This window comes from Puntigrus tetrazona, chromosome 8 (assembly GCF_018831695.1).
Source record: "Puntigrus tetrazona isolate hp1 chromosome 8, ASM1883169v1, whole genome shotgun sequence".
NCBI lineage: Eukaryota > Metazoa > Chordata > Actinopteri > Cypriniformes > Cyprinidae > Puntigrus > Puntigrus tetrazona.
This window is the reverse complement of record NC_056706.1, coordinates 10,426,109-10,446,579: the sequence shown is the minus strand read 5'-3', so window position 1 is coordinate 10,446,579 and position 20,471 is coordinate 10,426,109. Positions and strand designations below refer to the sequence as shown.

The 20,471-nt window shown below is 42.3% G+C and overlaps 2 pseudogenes; both read right to left on the bottom strand.

Moving 5' to 3' along the window:
* Positions 1–20,471, bottom strand: part of LOC122350688 — a 70,473-nt pseudogene that overhangs the window by 20,612 nt on the left and 29,390 nt on the right.
* On the bottom strand, positions 1,157–14,790 carry LOC122350278 (annotated as a pseudogene).

Genomic DNA, 20,471 nt, shown 5'->3' with positions numbered 1-20,471 from the left:
TTTGGTCAGTAGGGGCATTTGGTATAAAGCATGTGTTGTCAAATACAGAGACTAAATATTTGCACAATCCTAATGATCTATTATGACAAAAAAAAAAAAAAAAGTGATTGAGTCAATGTTTTGGGTATTTCTGGAATGTCAGACAATGTAAAAATCTGATGTAAAGATTTACACTAGCAGATGATGCTCTTGCTTGTTTACCTGAACATGCACAAACAGATGAATTTATTTAAAATATCCGTGATTTTTTTTAAATAGAAAATGCATGTATAATCTGCTAAGAAGTCTCAAGGGTCAGAAATACAACAGGGTGCCTTCATTTCCATACATTTCCTTCTTAAAGATCCGTAAAGCTTTATTTCATGGATGTACTGTAGAGATCAATGATGAGCTAGGAAAATGTTCTTTTCCAGTGTCATTTCCTGGCTTTGGCAGAGTTTAGGTTGGCGTTTTTATCAGTGTTTAAGGCCTGACCGTGAAGATCAGCTGTCTGTGTGTGTCTGCCAAGCATGACAATGAAGAAGATACTGCAGCTAATCTACAGATACATTTAACAGGCCATTCTAGCCCATTTAAAAACATTCAAGAACCGCATTCCTCCGCAGCTCTGTCCCTGATAACAATTTTACAAACGGGTTGAAGGTTAAAAACATGGATTTAAAATCAGTTAAGCGGTACCATTTTATGGAGATGATTTTAAAATCTAGAAATCTTCAAACCCTATTTTAAAATGTCAGCTCTGCTGGTAAATTTTATATTTATTTATTTATGAATTTTCTGAGTAAACACTAATACATTGAACTGGCAAAGAACGAAACACCAATATATAAAATATACCTGTATAAATTTTTCTGTTTACAAAAAGTGGCATGTACACCACTCTATGGAGAATCAGTGAAATTGTACAATGAGAAAATGTTGGAGAAAATGTACAAAAGTGTTGTGTGATGGTTGTAGTTTGTGGTTTACAAACTGTAAAAATTTCACAAATCTTAGCTGCGATGAGTGTACAATGAGGCTTAGCTTTATCGTGCTTGGTAAAAGCTGATAAATATTACTCGGTATGGATCACTTGACAGTAAATAAAACCCTAAACTGTGCAGAGATGGGCAAAAGAGAAAGAATGAAATGGGTTTACCGAGGAAAAATCTTTTATGGCTGTTTTGTCCGTCAATGGATGTGAAATCATTAACTTCTTTTTAAAGCAACTCAATTTCATTCAACGATAAAAATAAATTCTCAGTTAATATTTATATCAATTGAACATGTAAGAAAAAGGAAAAGAGATGGGGAAAAACAGCTGAAAAAAAAAAAACTAAAAATACAACAATCCCCAAACATGAGTTGTTTAAAGGAAACCAGATTTAAAGTCATTCCACTTGTTTTGAATCTGCTTCTGCTCAGTACCATGATATGTCCATCTAACTTTTCTGGAAAAAGAACAGAAAAACGCGTCAATTCTTAATACAATTCATGAATTCTAAGACTTAAGCGAGGATGGAAACGAGTTATATTTACCATACTCGACTGGTTCCCGTTGGTAGCATGAACTGACGTGACCTCTGCAATTTGCCGTTGTAACTTGTGAGAGGTGGAGAGGGTATCATCATCGCCCGTCAAGATCTCTTTCCGACTCTCGCTCCTCTTACCTGTCACGCTTCCTCCTGAGTGCAGCAGGTGTCCTGCTGAACACCACGCACAATATTGTATAAACACAGGAATATATAAACATGCTCCCTTAATAAAGCTTTTTAACTGTATGATACTCATGTAACAATGCACTACATATTTCCGTTACCTGAATGTTGTGGACCTGCCATGTCATGCGAGACATTACATTTGTAAAGCCGACTGCCGTGTCCGTGTCAGGCATGTGGTGGTATCCTGCAAAACAAGCAAGAGAAAAAAAACTGCATGAGAAAGCAGATCTTATGCTGCTAATTTTGCAACTAACAACTACTGACACCTTTAATTCTATTAAATATTATTGAGTATTAAAGAGTTTTAAACACCTAATTGCTGCTGCTGTTGTTGTTGTTGAATTCCACTTGGTCCCTGATGCTCTTCACTGTCAAAGTTCAGCAGAATACTTCCACTCCTGTTACCACTGGAACCGGCTGATACGGCTGGTGCTTTTAAGATGTCAAAAAGTCAATTTAAGTCATATCAGTATGCACGTGCAAAAATAAACCAAAACAAAAACAAACATGAATTATTCCCATAACTTAATTCCGTTGTTTTAGGTAAACTATAAAACATTGCCTGGTTTTAATTACTATACATTATGACTATGATTTTAGCTAAATTAAACAATGTGGCCATTCTTTTATTAAAATAAGGGAACAAATTAATAAAACATCACCACAAATCGTCATGGGAACTAATTCTTAATTTGGGGTCATGATATAAATTTTTATTTCATATTTTATTTATTTTTCTTTAACTTTTACATGTATTTATTATATTATTCTTCATTTTGTCTTCAGTTATTAAAGGATAGTTTGCCCAAAAATGAAAATTCTGTCATTAATCTGTCATTAAACTATCCCTTCAAAATATTACTGTTTTTAAAATAAGCCCAAAAGTTGACCTTTATTTATTAGCCTTCTTAAAACATCCAAGAGAAACAAAACGCTGTCAGACTTAAAGTAATAGAAGTCTGCACTATCAAATAATGAGGGGAAAAAAATGATATTCACTTGGTGTATTGGTCCCGGACTGCTGTTCCCCTGGGGAATAGGCCATCCCATTCCCATTCCCATTGTGTGTGGATGGTACGGAGGCCAGAAGTCCTGGTGAAATAGAATGTAGAATTACTTGTACTGCTACAATGTACCATTTAAGCATTTACTCAAACTTCTGAAAATTTTACTCTTCATCAACTGAATGGGGGTCTTCTTTCACTGCTAAACATGATAGCTAAATAGTTCTAAGCTAAATAGTTGCTTGCTAAAAGAAGAAATTCTTGCCAAGTCCTCTGTAGCGTGAAAGCTGTTGGTAGATCTGCTTCATCCTCTCGATGTTGAGGCGGCTCGCTTCAGCGTGGTTCACCATTGGTTTTGGGTAATGGACACCAATGATGCACTTTGCAGCGGCTTGCACAGAGTCTGGGGCGTTCCATGGGTCGTAGATGTATTTGGCAGGGAAACCTCGGAGAATAGGTAAATATCGTCTGAAAGAACAAAGAAAGATTAAACCACAGTCTTATCACAAACATGAGGAAGGTTATGCGAGATGGTTATTGGATTCCCATGTTTGAACAAGCAGGTACAAAAAGAACAACAGAGCTTCTCGGATTACAGCAAGCAGCTTGTGTTAGCGATTAATTTACAGGGATTTTCACACATTTAACTGTGCAATATTGTAATTGTGAATGTATACTGTATATATACGGTCAGCACACCACCATAACAACAACAACAACAAAATAACAAATGCAAAAGAACTGAAAAATTCAAGCTCTACTGAAATCTGGACTTGCGTCTCTCCTCCAGGTCCCAGGGACAGAAAAGGCCACCTACCTAAGGTGCTCCACCTTACCAGAGCGTGGGGACGGAGGGCTGCAGGAGGCACGGCTGCGCAGACAGGCGGACGCAGTTTAAACAGGACAACAGGTCCCGCCTGTGCTGAGACACTACGGAGATTCCTACTACAACACGCATTAGAAAGCAGAGGCAGTGACCAGGCCCTCCCAATCCCTCCAGATCCAAAGACATAGCACCCTCCCACAACCCCATCCCACCCGCTTCAACAAATCGAAACTCAGGGCTGAGTGAGAGGTTCAGGTTCGCTCCCTGCCCCTCGCACTGCCACTGATCGCTTTTGAGACGACAGTGATCCCAAGCCAAGGCAGAGAAACCTGCTAGCCGCCAAAGGAGAAACGCAGTATACTGTCCTCTGCTGCTGGGCGGCCCCCGCTTCACTAAAAGAGACCAGAACCCTTTTGCCAGAACAGTCACATCCTGCCTGAACAAGCAAGCTGCCAGAAACACGTTATACAAGAAATTACTAGGTGGCATACTGAACCGTGAGTGGCTGTGTTGGGGACAGGGTTACGCTGAAGGCCATGGACTCTCGTTCTCTTGCACAGGCAGGGCTGCATTCAATGCCTAGAGGACCGCTAAACATTTCAAAAAGAGTCTGATAAGGAGGAGTTGTCCAGAGCTAGAATGAAGTCATTGGGCTCTGGCTTTGGGCCCCACCTCCCATCATGCTCTCTTGGGAATGCAATGTGGCTCTCTATACATTGAAAACAGGCCAGGCTTCGTATGTATTTCCTACCAAGCGGTTAAAATCCTTTTGATGAAACGAGATGCTACCGAGCTAAAGAACAGGCTACTGCATTTCCCGCTGATAAAGCATCGAGCTTCAACCACATTCACAGCTAACAGGTTTCCAAATGCTTTGGCTAAGAATGGCTTTCGTCTTAAAAGCAATCAACCACAATTCACAAAGGGGAAAGGGAAAGCTGAACTTTTCACCCAATCCATGAGACGACCACACAGAAACACAAAAACATACAAGCATTGGGCTAACGTGTGTATGAGCTATAGAGAAATACGATGACAACAATGTTTACAAGCAGACCATCTGTTCCTTCAGGGGCCTATAATGAAGACAATGTGTTGGAATACCAAAAGTCTGGAACTGCAAGGCCTTAGATGGAAAAGTTAGAACACATATAGACTACTTGCTTTTTTGACTAATTCATGTCTAGACCTCAACTGATACTTTTCTATAAATATAAATCAAATGCTGCAACACAGTACAAGAAAGGTTATGTCTAAATGTATTAAATACACTTCTAAATTCCAAAATTCCTTACATTCTTTTAATGGAGTTACTTTAACAAATGTTTCCTCATTCTGTTAAGCTGTCCTTCTGTGTTGTTAATCTTTAATGCATTCTAGCTTTTAAACAATGGTCTATTCAGTGAAATCAAGATTTTTAGTTACCAACCTAATGAAATCGCCATTAGGGTCGGTGCGCCTGCGAAACCCACTGGACAGTAGCAATGAAAGAACTGTTGAAAGAAAGAGCTACAGGAGAGCCACATCCAGCTGCCTGCATTTACACTCCAGTCAGCATCCAATAGGAGCTCCTCAATCAACACCTGTCAATCATGATTTAGACTACCATTATTTTCCAACTAAGCAGTCAGAGATGGTGGTTATTTAGACGTGTGTTGAAAACAAACTGCAGTTTTTTAGTCAGTCTTTCCATGACTAAGCATTTTCAAATTTTTAATGCTGCAACTGTGCAACTCTACTGCCACGAAGGTGCAGTGTAGATCAACAGTTTTAACCCAAAATGGTGTGGCTGAATACGGGTTGCATGTGTAAATGGCTATTCATCTGTACTGAGATAAGTAATTTGTCATTTAGATTGACAACATTTTGCAATGCTGTATTTATCATTTTTTCCCCTCACATTATTTTCCCTTAATATCACTTGGATCTCCCTGAATGTCAAATTTAAAAAACTCAGCTCTACCAAAACAAAAGGAAAAAAAAAATATGTGAAAGAGATGCACCTTCATGCCCTCTTCCCAACTGATCCACAGGTCTCCACGAGTGAGAAAACAAGCGACAGCATGACGGGCCAGGTGGTGGATCCAGCCCTCCTGCCTCAGCTGGGTCATAATGGCATCAATCCATGGAAAACCTGTCTTAGCTTCAGCCCATTTGGCCAAAGCCTCTGGGTTTTTGTCCCAAGGGATGCGCACACAGATCGGGTTACCTTCCATCTTATCAAATCGTGGGTTGGTGGTGGCGGCAGTGTAGAAAAATTCCCTCCACAGCAGCTGACCATAGAGGAGAGTGGAGGAGTGCTGTTTTTCTCTTTACCTGCAGGAAATTTTTAAACAGATTATTTATGACTTAACAACATGCCAGCAACAATAGCTATATTCATGGCAAGATAAAACATCTCAATTTTACAATGCAATTATATATATATAAAAATTTACATGTAGACCCTCTTAGCCAAATTCTCAGTAAACTGTATAATTATATAAGATGCAATATATAGCATTACTGCCCACTCACAATCAAAAGTAAAAAAAGTCAAGCAGGCCAGTATACTAGGTTTATAAATGGAAAAGGCATGTCACTTACCTTCCTGTAGAGGTCTGTAAGTTTGAAATAGAAGAGGCGGCAGGAGAGGCAGCCGAAACGGAGGTAGGGACTCAAGCCAGTCGGACTGGCTAGCAAAGAGTTGGCATTCATTCTGGGTCTTTCAAAATTTGCAACCCATGCCTACAAAAAAACATTTAGGAAGGAAAAGGTAAAGTGTGTTGTGCTATTAATGAACACATTATGAAGTACGTGTTGGGTTACAATTTTCCTTAAATTTTTATACTTCTTGTAAATATTGTTATTGTATCAGGTCCATCAATGCATTAGTAACTGCAAAAAGGGGACAACTGCACAGTGCAGGAAAATCATGATTGTAACCACACTTTCTGCTGTATTTGTTTTAGCTCTTAAACACCTTAAGGCATATGGCCACAGATAATCTGAGCTCAAGACCACTGATCTATATATGATCACACCTTTCGCTCCAGATGCCTTTCAATCCTTGTTAAAGCCTCCGTTTCACCTCCTGGCCAGACAGCAGAAGGTAGTCCTCGATGTCAAATCCTGAAATAATGTAGGTTAAAATAACAATTCTAATCTTGCACAACTTGGTAGGTTGCTGTATTGCAGTTTACGAAACGCATGTATTAGTTTTAGGTCACACGAGATGGATAGCGATGGATAAGTCTGCTTAACATCATTTACTCAATCTCAAGTGAGAAATCTGTATGGGTTCCTTCTGTTAGACACAAAAGAAGACATTTTGTAGAATAGCAACCAAATAGCTGCCAGTAGCCATTGACTTCCATAGTGTGAAAAAAAATTATAATAGCTGCTGATTGGTTACCAACATTATTAAGCATATTTTCAATTATGAAAAACAAGAAATTCGTTTTTGGGTGAACTATTCCTTTAAACTCAATAGAAAGGCTCTTTTCAGCTCACCTAGTTCTTCCAGTGAGGGCACACCATATTTGTCCCCATGGTCTTCAGAGACAGGTGTGACGCAGCAGCCCATAATAGTATTGGAGAGGGTTTCCACTGGCATCTCTGGTGGGTCCATTCGGCTGATTAGAGTCTGGAACCGTTTGTAAGTGAGCGGAGGCTGACCACCATTTAGTTCAATGATCCTGAAATGATGTGAAGTGTCAGCATGTGTTTGCCACCATCCTTCCCACATGTACACTTCACAAGCTTTAAAACTCTTATTTGAGATAGCAACGAGACAGTGATTTCTAGTTGTTCTTTAAAGAAGTTAACGTAAAAAAAAAGAAGAAGAACTAAAGTGTAGCTGACATTAGATATTAAACAGACGGAGGTGAATAAAGCGGAAGCCTTTCATTTTTAAACATAAATATTGAACATGTTGCATAAGCCTCCTGGAATGTCGTTCAGTTGAACAAAAGTCACTGTGTCAGGCTAGTAGGATGAAACAGTTAAAATGTCACTTTTTAAATTTTAAGGAAATGAGCTCTTACTTATCAAGGTTGTATAGGGTATGTGAGATCTTGACTATGACTTCAACCCCGGCCTCCATCGCAAGCTTTTTAATAGCTGCATCCTCTCCTTTCCAAACGGTTCGAGTCATACTCAAAGGTCAACCTGGATATTTTCCATTCCTGCAGGAAAAGATTTTAAACACTATATAAGTTACTCAAATGTGTTACAATAATTGAAATTTGTGGCTTTCACATGAAATTAGATCAATCAATTAAATTCTTCACCATATTCACCAACTTAAGAGATAATATAGTGAATATTAGAGATGTTTTAAATAATAATACCTTGAAAAGGCGTGGAAAAACATTGGCTGGTTGTCCTCGGATGACAAAAAGGCGGGAATTGAGTTTTCTTAGATTGGAATCAAGATCATCCAGGCACTGCAGGAGAAATCTGTTAGGAATAAAAAAAAAACATTATTATTAAGTGTTTTTAAATATTTAAATAATAATTCTGCAGTAAAAGAAGAGGTTAGTTCGAGATTAATGGACCAATCCCAATATAGGTATTTATAATTTTTTTGTTTTTCACCATACAGGCACAACCACATCTAATAGACTGATTATAACAAGAGTCAAATATACCAATAAGACAGTTTGTTTATAAAAGTACTTTTAAACATTTTAAAAACGTCTACACTGTTTCAGCTTCCAAAATAGTGAACACTTTAAAAATGGTACAGATTAGTTTAGAGATCAAGATGGTTCTCAGATGTCCTGATTTGACTTGACCAGGTACATGGCCTAAAAAAGTTTGAGAACTACTGATCTAAAGCAAAGCCCTGAGGCTTTACCTGTTCTGCAAGCTGTCCTCAGACCTACAGATGCTACGAGTTTCCATTCACAAATCTGTTCATTCATGACCCGTTTAAAACATTAGGAGCTTAACTGCTATTTCCTCTCTACACATCTGCCTTACCAGCTGAAGGCCCTTTAAGTACTACAGCCTTTACAGAAAAACACAGCTGCATGAATAAATCAACATATGACACTTGTTGAATTTGAATAAAGAGGTCAGAGCATTTTTGTTTTCAAATAATTCAAAAAAGCCATATTTTAACTTTATTTTAATTAAAATGATTAAAAACCCATCTGAGTTTTTGATATTTCATTTAAAGATAATATTTAACTTTTTACATAAAGGAATATATTTTGTCACTGTGACAGTCCTTGTTGCATTAAAAAAAGTGATGTTTTAACTTTAGAGTACTATTAATCTTCCTCCAGAGATTCAGAAACGTTCTCTGTAAAAGCATAACCCTTTGTACCAGATCAGTAACTATTTTGCATACTAAATATGAGCAAAGAGCAGACAAAACAGAAGTTACCGACAGACCCACTGTCACGCTAGGCTTCCTGTACACTTTGTTCTTTCATTAATGAGGTTATAGTATTTATCTGACAGGCCCGTCCGACCTTCTACCTGTGTCTGTTATTTGGTCCTACATACTGACTGAGCCCAAAGTCAGACTGTCTGCTACCAAAGCCCTGATTAGAGACCAGACAGGGACAAAGCTCCTATGCTCCAGATACTGGCTGACCGGCCAGCACACTCTCACACATACAGTAACTGCACAAACTCCACCAGCAAACACATTTGAACACGAACACACACACACACACACACACACAACACACACACACACACACACACACACAAACACACAAACACACACACATAGTCACTTCCATTCATGAAATCCAAAAGAATGAGACAGAACAAAAACTAATAGCTGCTGGGGAAACTCAAACCTAATTTTCAGAAGTCTGCCTTGTCATACATCATTCCTTATGTAACTGGCCTGGCCTAGATTTGCAGTGCGCATGGGCTCCACCACTGGAGGGCATAAAATTAGCCCAGTGACCTCTTTTCAACCACAACAACACTCTCTCAGCACCTAGACTGAGGAAAAAAAGCATACTTATGCTTGTTTTCCCTTTCCAAAGGATCACGTTTTTTTGTTGCGAGACAATAAAAGGTTCTGCATTTTAAAATTAAGTCTAGAATTAATTTTTTTCTGGCCATGACACCTAGTGAATAACTATCCGTCTAGCATCTAGGAAACTAAGATTACAAGTTATGGCCTACAGTTCATGCAATCAGTTGCCACACAAAATGGATAACTAACCAGGTACATATGCCTCATCCGTTAAGGTAGATAAAGTGCTGAAGTTCAGCAAAAGCAAACAAATTAGATATGTTTCACACATTCCTCAGAGAGTAAAATTCCTGTTCCATAATCATGGGTTCAATTACTAAATGAATTACTACATATTTATGAATTACTAACTGATTGAATGTATCAAGGCTTAATTTAATCAAAAATACAGTAAAATATGTTTTAAAATCACTTTTCTATTTTAATATATAATATATTTAAAAGTACTTTGTTCTTGTGATGGCAAAGCTGAAATTTCAAGAGATAGTAGAGAGTTATCTATTTGGACACTGAAATAATTTTCCTAATTTTGTCTCTGTATGCCACCAGAATAGAATTAAAATGAAACAAATTTCAGTGCAGGTTTTAAGCTTTAATTCAAGGGGTTGAACAAATATATAACATAAAATACTTAAGAACTTACAATCATTTTCAGGAGCTCAAATGCAATTGGACAAATAAATAATCCTAAATAAAATGTTCAGTTTTAATATTTTGTTGAGAATTATTTGCAGTCAATAACTGCCTTACGCTTTGGAACTCATGGACATCACCAATGTTTCCTCCTTTGTGATGCTTTGCCAGGCTTTTACTGCAGCTGACTTCAGTTAGTTCACTAAACACCAGTAAGCCAGTGCCACTGAAAGCCATTCATACTCATGCCATCACACTGACCCACCATGTTTCACAGGTGACGCTGTATGCTCTGGATCATGAGCTGTTTCAAGCCTTCTCCGTACTTTTTTCTTCCCATTGTTCTGCTACAAGTTGATCTTAATTCCAGGCAACCAAAGAATGCTTTTTCCAAAGAGGTCTGGCATTTTTAGATGTTTTTTGGCTAAAACTGGCCTTGTTTGCACCTTGTGGTTAATATTCTGCATTTGATCTGGTGAAATCTTCTCTTGATTTTAGACTTGACAGTGACACACATACCTCCTGGAGAGTGTTCTTCACTTAGCTGGATGTTGTGAAAGAGTTTTTCCTTTACCATGGAGAGGATCCTCTGATTAATCATCACTGTTGTCCTCTGTGGATGTCTACGGCTTTTTATGTTGCTGAGATCCCCAGTGCATTTTTTCCCTCAGAACGTACCTCTTAATTTGGCAACTCCTAATATTCCTGCTATCAGCAACAGCATCCAGTTGTAAATGGCACCTCCAAAAAAAATGTTCTTGAAAAATCAAGAAATAACCCACACTGTGCCCATGACACAGCTTTTAATGTAACTATCCAATTACTTATGCTCCCTCTGAAGGGAGGAGGTACATATTAAAGAGCAGTAATTTCTTAACCTTTCCTCTCAAATTAAAGATCATAGTGATCATAGATCATCCTTTATATAACTGCAATTTCAATACGGTTTTGACAGCAGCTAAAAAAATAAAAATTTTACCTGTGTCCAAATATATACTGACCAACATGAAGTAACATGTCTCTCTTGAGGATGTAATTATGCAGTGTAGTGTGCATGACAGCACTGAAGACAAAGAATCAACAGATTACTCCTTTACACCCTATTTTTAAAGGCAATTTAGAGCAGACAACACAACGTGACCTGCAATCTCCTGAATTAAAGTACCTAAACTTGGTGCTCAACAGGTGTTTTTAAGTAAGACAGCAGAGGCCATCTGAACACTGCAGATGACTATGACAAATCCAGTCACAGGTGCTTCATCTTTTAATCTGGATAATTAGCTCTCTTTAACATTCAGTCAGATCACACTGTAACCATTCAGTATGAGGAGAGTTGAATGACAAGCTCTGTGACTAGACTGTCTGATTGTCTTCTGAGAGCGAAGCATCTGCTGGTCTGCGACTTGGCCTACTTTCCTCTTGACTGACTATTATGGCACAGGATCGATCTGCATACATGGCCATGTGGTCAGATTACTTCATGTGTGGGTATTCGGTTGTTTAAAATAGAAACACAAAGACATATCTGACTGCTCAGTGCTCATATGCCATTCTGAGATGAAATTCTGAGATGCTTTTAGTGAAAATATAGAGGGTTTCTTCATTTTAACCACACAAAGAACTGCACATGCCCAAGCGATACACAATATGCTTTCTACAAGAACTCATATTTCTAATCATTTTTCAAAATTTAAGAAACATTGAGATCATAACATCTATAAAAATAAAGCTGCATCAGCTGATAATGAGACTGCAGCTTTATGACCACTGCTGGCAGGATGAGACTGTAAAATTATGCAAAAAATTTACAACATCGAAAATAAAAGCTTTCAACCTTTTATTAAAGCAACATGTTGTGACTTTGCCCTTTCTTTTTTAGAGTTGGAACAACTGTAATAGTATATTCAATAGCCTGCTTATATGGTAATCAAATTGTGTCAACTCGTATTACAGGTTTAAGCAACAATAGGGTTCATTTTCATTGGAACAGGATGTACACAAATATATAAACGCTGATTTTTTCCAACAGCATGACCTCAATATCAGTTTCTGAACCTCAGTCAAATGTAAACAACATAAAGTGACATAAGATTGGGAGATCAGTTGTAATTGTTATATATGTCAAGGTTTTTCAAGTTGCATAACGCATCACACAATAACACCTAGATAGAGATAGTTTTTATGTTAGTTTTGTATTAAATATTGACCGTGTTTGTACTGTTTAGCGGTCATATTAAAAAATATGCATAAAGTCAAAGCATATGATTTTCTTATGCTCAAAACTAACAGACTTGCTTGATGGGACGGTTATACCTTCTTTTGTTGCTAAAACAACTGCACCCACCTCCACCTGTTGACCCCAAGGTTAGACGACCCAGCGAACCAGGGATCCAGGAAGTAGACACATCGAACAGTGTCTGCCCCACGTACTGCCTCCTGAAGTGCAGGGTTGTCATGGAGACGGAGGCCCTTCCGGAACCAATGGATGGAATTTGGGGCCATGTTCACTGAGTCACCCTTCCAAAAAAAAAAAAAAAAAAATCAAATACATTCATTCCAGAGACTGCTGATTAATTGGAGAGGATGCCACGGTTTTCATATACGGTCTCAAAGAGCAACATAATAAGCAATAAAATGAAAAGCCTTTAAAAACAGCAAGTGGAAGACCATCTCCAGCACATTACAGAAAGGCAATTACATTAAGGCTGTGAGACTTTTCCATTCTTATTTTGCAGACATTGGCGTCATAACATCCTACACTGAGGCAGTAAAAGTGGGTTGCCATTTTCAACGTTTGCTCAGAGACCATTTGGTATAGTTTTTTTTCTGTTTCCTCTTCATGGCTGAGGAATCCTCCAAATCCAGGCCTAAAACCTGTCCATCTGAGCAGTCATTCTGTGGCATTCAATTTTTGGCTTTTCCTCAGACTGACTCAGAATTTGTGACGTCTACACTGGACTGAATAACTCTGTCATGCGTGTCAATGCAATACTGTCTCTTGTGAGTGATGTGACACTCACAAAATCCTTCCTGTCAATCACGAACATTTCCTTAAACACTGCTCGACAAACAAAGTGGTCTCAAGGAGGCAGAGGATTTATTTTGATTTATCTATATGCCAGGTTAAGCCTCTGTCTCTCAGGCAACTTATCGACTGTCTGTGCCCTGGGAATTACAGCAGGCCACCTTTAGCTGGGATTGATCCAGCAACTTGGGATTGGTCCGGCATTTGTTAAAGTTGTTAAAATTGTTAAAGGTCACTCATCACTAGTTCACCCCCCAAAAAAACAACCAACAACCAACAAACCCACATTAATAATATCTGGAAGTATTAACACTAAAGAACACTAAAGTAAAAAATTTGCTGGAAAACAACTACGAAAACTATAAAATACATGGTTCTCATGCTTATATTACAGGACTACTGTACCACTACAATATCTGCAATATCTGTTTATCATACATTACCTAAAAAGTGTGTCATAAACGCCAGCCCCTATTAGACTGTCACAGCCTTTGTTTGTCTTTCACACATTTGTCAAAGTAAACATTTTGAGGCCGTTTTGCTTCCATAGCATTAATGGATAGAAAAAAAATCTAAAATACACATTCTGGATGTTTATTACAGTTTTATTTGTTTGTGTCTGTAGATATTAAAGGCACATGTTTAAAGGGTGATTTCTTAAAAAAAATAAATTCCAGAAATCTCTACCTGAGTAGCACTTACATACACTAAATTTATATTTTCAAATCTTTTAGTCTTTTAGTGTTTTTTCATACATAATTCTATAGATTTATATAACATTTTATATATAACACTTGCATATGTAAACAAAACATTTCAGGAAACATGTTTAAAAAAAGTACCTTATTCACCTGACATCTTGTCTAAAAAGATAATATTACTATTTAAGATGGATTATCAATAGTACAAAAAAATAAGCACGCGCTACCAACTGCACCCACAAACCAATCCCAAAAAGGATGAAGTTAATAGTAAAGGTAGGTCATTTTCATAACTGTACTCAAATTGCCATTCATGACAAAGAAATCATAAAAAACTGGTAAATCTAATATTAGTAAGAAAAATAAATATATTATTGACTAAAATAGGGCATACATCGTTTGTTTTACACTAAAACACATTTTACAGTAGCGTGCGACAGTGCTCCACAGACACACTAAAAGCATCCTGCAGCAGAAATTAGGTCAGTTCCAAGTAGGTGAAACTGGCGAGACATTGTAGTTAGATTTAATGTATACATTTTGGGTCCCGCTACGTTTCTTAAAACAAAAATGTTATAATCAAAGGAACAGCATAGATACAAATAGAAAGAAAACATCTGAACATTTTAAAAAGAAAAACAAACGCTGGAAATGGGGTCACCGGCGCACGTTATGTAACGCATTTTTTTACAAGGCAATAAAAAGCCTATAAGAACAAAAATACGCCGATTAAACGCATTACCTTTAACCGTTATGTCAGTCCCGAAGACAGTATCATCTCTTCCCACGAGATAGCGATATTCTCACAGCTGAGAAACTATACTGTTCCCCAATTCGGTCTGGCGCACAGACGGTCAACTTGACTTCATGAGACGCTCGTGCGCTGCGCCTGCTCTGTTTAGCTCTGCTTCTGTTCTGAGCGACGCTCTCAATGAGGATTTCCTAGTGAGAGCGATGGCGCTTCTGATTGGTCGAGACGAGGTCACGGGGAACGCGGAAGCTCACGTTTGGAAAGCATGTAATAATGAGAGAAGCGCTTGAGCTGATGGTGAGGATGAATCAACCTTCGTCTGCGGACCTTCGTTTTCATATTCAAACATACGAATTAGTGCGAAAAAAGGATACATATTAGATATTTCAGAATGCGTTGCTGATCTGTTGTAATTAAAAATACAAATATTTGTATTGATGTCATTTATTTCCTTTGACTCTCTTTTTTTGTTTGTTTTTCTGTTTCATAAATTCCCGACCTAAATGTTGTGTGCTGTCGATTATTTTTTATTTCACTGCTTTGTTATGCTATATTGACTGACTAATTTAATAGCATGACAACAATCTCATAATCATAAAAATCGCTGATTCTTGAGACATATGGGACAAAGCATGTCCAACAGATATTTTCAATTGTAAATATAATGTATTTAACACAGTTACCCCCTTCAGTTTAGGTTTATTATTATTATATTAAGTCATTATTAATTATTAAGTTATTACACTTACTGTCTTCTCACTAAATGTAAAATAGTGTGTTGACAGAGAAGAGATAAGAAATAAGCTTGTGTTATTAAAAGCAACACTTAATAATATCTCATATCAAAGCAAGGTTGTTTTCCAGTGACATATGTTAGGAATATTTTAAATACAAAAGGTTAATATTTATTGTGTCACAACCATGAAATGTCAAAAAAATGACAGAGTTGACATTTAATATTAAGTCATCATATATAATAATCATGATAGAATTTTTAACTTTATTAAATATAAAACTATTTAATTAAATTTTTCTAATAATTGCTTTTGTGGATTCATAGTTATTATTATATCACTTTAGGGTTCAGGGGAAAAAGCTGAGGAAACACAAAACGCTCGATTAAACATAATATGGTTTGTTTGTTGTCACCAAGCCAGCAGAGGAGCTCTTACCTCTGGGTGATCTGCGATCACTCCCTCTGCTGCTACTTCCTGTCAGAGGACTATAAATACTGCAGCAAGCCACTCAACTGCAGGTTGCATTGTTTCGCCTGTTGTATTGTAGTTATATCGTTCGTGGATTATTGTCTCTGGTTTTGACCCTGTCTGTATTCTGATTCTCTGATTGTTTGCCGCCTGACCTGACCTCCGCCTGTCTCTGGATTTTGTTATTGCCTCACCTCCTATATATCTGTTAGCCCTGTTCGACGCCTGCCTGTTATGACCATGCCTTCGTTTAATAAAAGCCTGCACATGGATCCGCACGCCTCAGACCGCTCATTCGTGACAGAATGCAACCTCACACCAGGATCCAGCGGCTTTTCACCAACCCATGGCCAGGTATGCACCTTGCAATGTCTTTGCTAACCCTCAAGCAGGGCACCCGATCACTTGAGGATTATACTCAGGAATTTCTGGACCTGGCTTACTTCTCTGATTTACGGACTGTTTGCTAATTGAATTTTTTCACGAGGGAATAAATCAGCCACTCAAAACACAACTTGTTCGAGAGGGTCCACGTGAATCACTGGCACACTTTATTGAGTTTGGTTTAGTGACTGTGGGGTCAGCTCTCACGTTGGGTATTATGGAGGAAGAAGACACTGCATTTATTCCCAAGATGGCCGCCGCCTGCCCAGAGCCGCTTCCCAAGATGGCCGCCGCCTGCCCAGAGCCGCTTCCCAAGATGGCCGCCGCCTGCCCAGAGCCGCTTCCCAAGATGGTCGCCGCCTGCCCAGAGCCGCTTCCCAAGATGGTCGCCGCCTGCCCAGAGCCGCTTCCCAAGATGGTCGCCGCCTGCCCAGAGCCGCTTCCCAAGATGGTCGCCGCCTGCCCAGAGCCGCTTCCCAAGATGGTCGCCGCCTGCCCAGAGCCGCTTCCCAAGATGGTCGCCGCCTGCCCAGAGCCGCTTCCCAAGATGGCTGCCGCCTGCCCAGAGCCGCTTCCCAAGATGGCTGCCGCCTGCAGAGCCGCTTCCAAGATGGCCCGCTTCCCAGAGCCGCTTCCCAAGATGGCCGCCGCCTGCCCAGAGCCGCTTCCCAAGATGGCCGCCGCCTGCCCAGAGCCGCTTCCCAAGATGGTCGCCGCCTGCCCAGAGCCGCTTCCCAAGATGGTCGCCGCCTGCCCAGAGCCGCTTCCCAAGATGGTCGCCGCCTGCCCAGAGCCGCTTCCCAAGATGGTCGCCGCCTGCCCAGAGCCGCTTCCCAAGATGGTCGCCGCCTGCCCAGAGCCGCTTCCCAAGATGGTCGCCGCCTGCCCAGAGCCGCTTCCCAAGATGGTCGCCGCCTGCCCAGAGCCGCTTCCCAAGATGGTCGCCGCCTGCCCAGAGCCGCTTCCCAAGATGGTCGCCGCCTGCCCAGAGCCGCTTCCCAAGATGGTCGCCGCTGCCCAGAGCCGCTTCCCAAGATGGTCGCGCCTGCCCAGAGCCGCTTCCCAAGATGGTCGCCGCCTGCCCAGAGCCGCTTCCCAAGATGGTCGCCGCCTGCCCAGAGCCGCTTCCCAAGATGGTCGCCGCCTGCCCAGAGCCGCTTCCCAAGATGGTCGCCGCCTGCCCAGAGCCGCTTCCCAAGATGGTCGCCGCCTGCCCAGAGCCGCTTCCCAAGATGGTCGCCGCCTGCCCAGAGCCGCTTCCCAAGATGGTCGCCGCCTGCCCAGAGCCGCTTCCCAAGATGGTCGCCGCCTGCCCAGAGCCGCTTCCCAAGATGGTCGCCGCCTGCCCAGAGCCGCTTCCCAAGATGGTCGCCGCCTGCCCAGAGCCGCTTCCCAAGATGGTCGCCGCCTGCCCAGAGCCGCTTCCCAAGATGGTCGCCGCCTGCCCAGAGCCGCTTCCCAAGATGGTCGCCGCCTGCCCAGAGCCGCTTCCAAGATGGTCGCCGCCTGCCCAGAGCCGCTTCCCAAGATGGTCGCCGCCTGCCCAGAGCCGCTTCCCAAGATGGTCGCCGCCTGCCCAGAGCCGCTTCCCAAGATGGTCGCCGCCTGCCCAGAGCCGCTTCCCAAGATGGTCGCCGCCTGCCCAGAGCCGCTTCCCAAGATGGTCGCCGCCTGCCCAGAGCCGCTTCCCAAGATGGTCGCCGCCTGCCCAGAGCCGCTTTCCAACATGGCCGCCTGCCCTGCGCCGCTTCCAACATGGCCGCCTGCGTGCAAAGCCTCCAGTGCCCGTGGCCTCGTGCCAAGCCTCCAGTGCCCGTGCCTCGTGCCAAGCCTCCAGTGCCCGCGCCTCGTGCCAAGCCTCCAGTGCCCGCGCCTGCGTGCTAAGCCTCCAGTGCCCGCGCCTGCGTGCCAAGCCTCCAGTGCCCGCGCTCGTGCCAAGCCTCCAGTGCCCGCGCCTCGTGCTGCCTCCAGTGCCCGCGCCTCGTGCCAAGCCTCCAGTGTCCGCGCCTCGTGCCAAGCCTCCAGTGCCCGCGTCCTCGTGCCAAGCCTCCAGTGCCCGCGTCTCGTGCCAAGCCTCCAGTGCCCGCGCTCGTGCCAAGCCTCCAGTGCCCGCGCTCGTGCCAAGCCTCCAGTGCCCGCGCCTCGTGCCAAGCCTCCAGTGCCCGCGCCTCGTGCGCCCCGTCCAGTGCCCGCCGCGCCTGGCGCTCCGCCCAGTGCCCGCGCTCGTGCGCCTGCCCAGTGCCCGCGCTGCGCGCGCCTGTCCAGTGCCCGCGCCTGGTGCGCTGTCAAGTGCCCGCGCCTGCGTGGCGCCTGCCCAGTGCCCGCGCTCGTCGCGCTCCTCGCTAACCCACCCTCCCACCCTTACCACACGCCGACGATGGATCCCAGCAGCCCCTGCACTCATCCTCTGCCCTCCACCTGGGCTCGCCACGGGTCTGCCAGTCTCCATTGCCGCCGTGGGTGAAGGATCCTCGCTTCATCGTCCGCCTCCGAGCCCGGACTCCAGCTCGGCTTGTAGACCCGCCGGCTTCCCTTAGGCTCCTAGCTCCTCCTCTCCACCGTGCTCCGTCAATCCACCAGCTTCACCAGGCTCCATCGCTCTCCGGCTACGCCTGGTCGGTCGTCGACCATCCGTCGCCTCAGGATTCCTCTCCTCCAGCTTCCTCGCCCCTCCGTCCCTCCGGCTCTGTCAGGCTCCTCCCTTCCCCGGCTCTACCTCAGTCCTCTGTCGCTCTGGCTCCGCCGCGTCCTTCTCGTCCCCGTCTCCGCATCAGTCGCCAAAGCCTGCGGTGTCGCCTGGGACCTCCAGCGCCTCTGCATCACCCTGGCTCTTCTGCTCTCCGCCTTCGCCTCAGTCTCTCGACCACCTGCTCCACCGCCGCCGGTCGGCTCCATGGGGTTGATGACCGTTCCTCTCTATGGCTCCTCCCTCCGTCGGCTCCACCACTGACCATCATGGCTGGGCTCGGTGCACGCCTCCCGCTCCTTACTCCTCCCGCCTTCTCCTGGCTCCTCCCACCGTCTCTTCCTCCTGGTCTCAGCTTGCTGACTCCCTCCCGAACGCCTCCCAAGCTCCCAGTTATGTTTTGTTTTGTTTGTTTTGTGGAGCGCCAGGAGTCGCTCCTAGGAGGGGGCTATGTCACCAAGCCAGCAGAGGGAGTTTACCTCTGGGTGATCTGCGATCACTCCTCTGCTGCTACTTCCTGTCAGAGGACTATAAATACTGCAGCAAGCCACTCAACTGCAGGTTGCATTGTTTCACCTGTTGTATTGTAGTTATATCGTTCGTGGATTATTGTCTCTGGTTTTGACCCTGTCTGTATTCTGATTCTCTGATTGTTTGCCGCCTGACCTGACCTCCGCCTGTCTCTGGATTTTGTTATTGTCTCACCTCCTATATATCTGTTAGCCCTGTTCGACGCCTGCCTGTTATGACCATGCCTTCGTTTAATAAAAGCCTGCACATGGATCCGCACGCCTCAGACCGCTCATTCGTGACATTTGTATTCTGATTAGATATATCATTTTTGGATCGTTTGTAAAGATGTTTAAATTTAAAAATTAAGATCCTAGGGAATGTAAATGGATAGACGTAACAACTATAAGCGTCATATTTGTTTATTTAACTGTTTTTAAAAGTTACTTTGTTACCACAGCAGATTCAGAGCGGACATACTGTTCTGACATGAGAGAAGATCATTTATGTTCCAATTATATATCTATATATAATTTGAATCTTGAATAAAAGCTTTGTAAACAATATTGTTTATTGTGTTTGTTTTATACAATAATTGATTCAGTGTATGTGATAATTTACATATTATTACATATAATATTTTTTATTATTATTTTTACACACTGATTGCTGTTAAAGATAAAGAATCAGTGAAATGATGTTTGATGTTCTTTGCACCTTCTTTAACATACATTTATATTAACATTACTGAAAAAGTGCATTTTGCAGCATTTCCATGTGTTCTAAACATCTCTGCTATTGTCTTGAAAACTCTCGGTCTCACTGAACTGCAAAACCTTTTCTGCAGAATGTGCCAGATGAGCTTTTATGAGGTTGTTTGGTGTAGTGATTTCTTTTGTGCCGTCTAAGAGTCACAGGTCAGGGATACGCAGGGTGTCAGGGGTCTTTGTGCACGACTCTATTCATCATCATCATCAGCAGCTACTCATCATTTCTTAAAAAGGTGAGCTTCTTTTCAGCGTGTCATGCACCTAGTTTTTTGAAGGCACAGCCTTTCAGT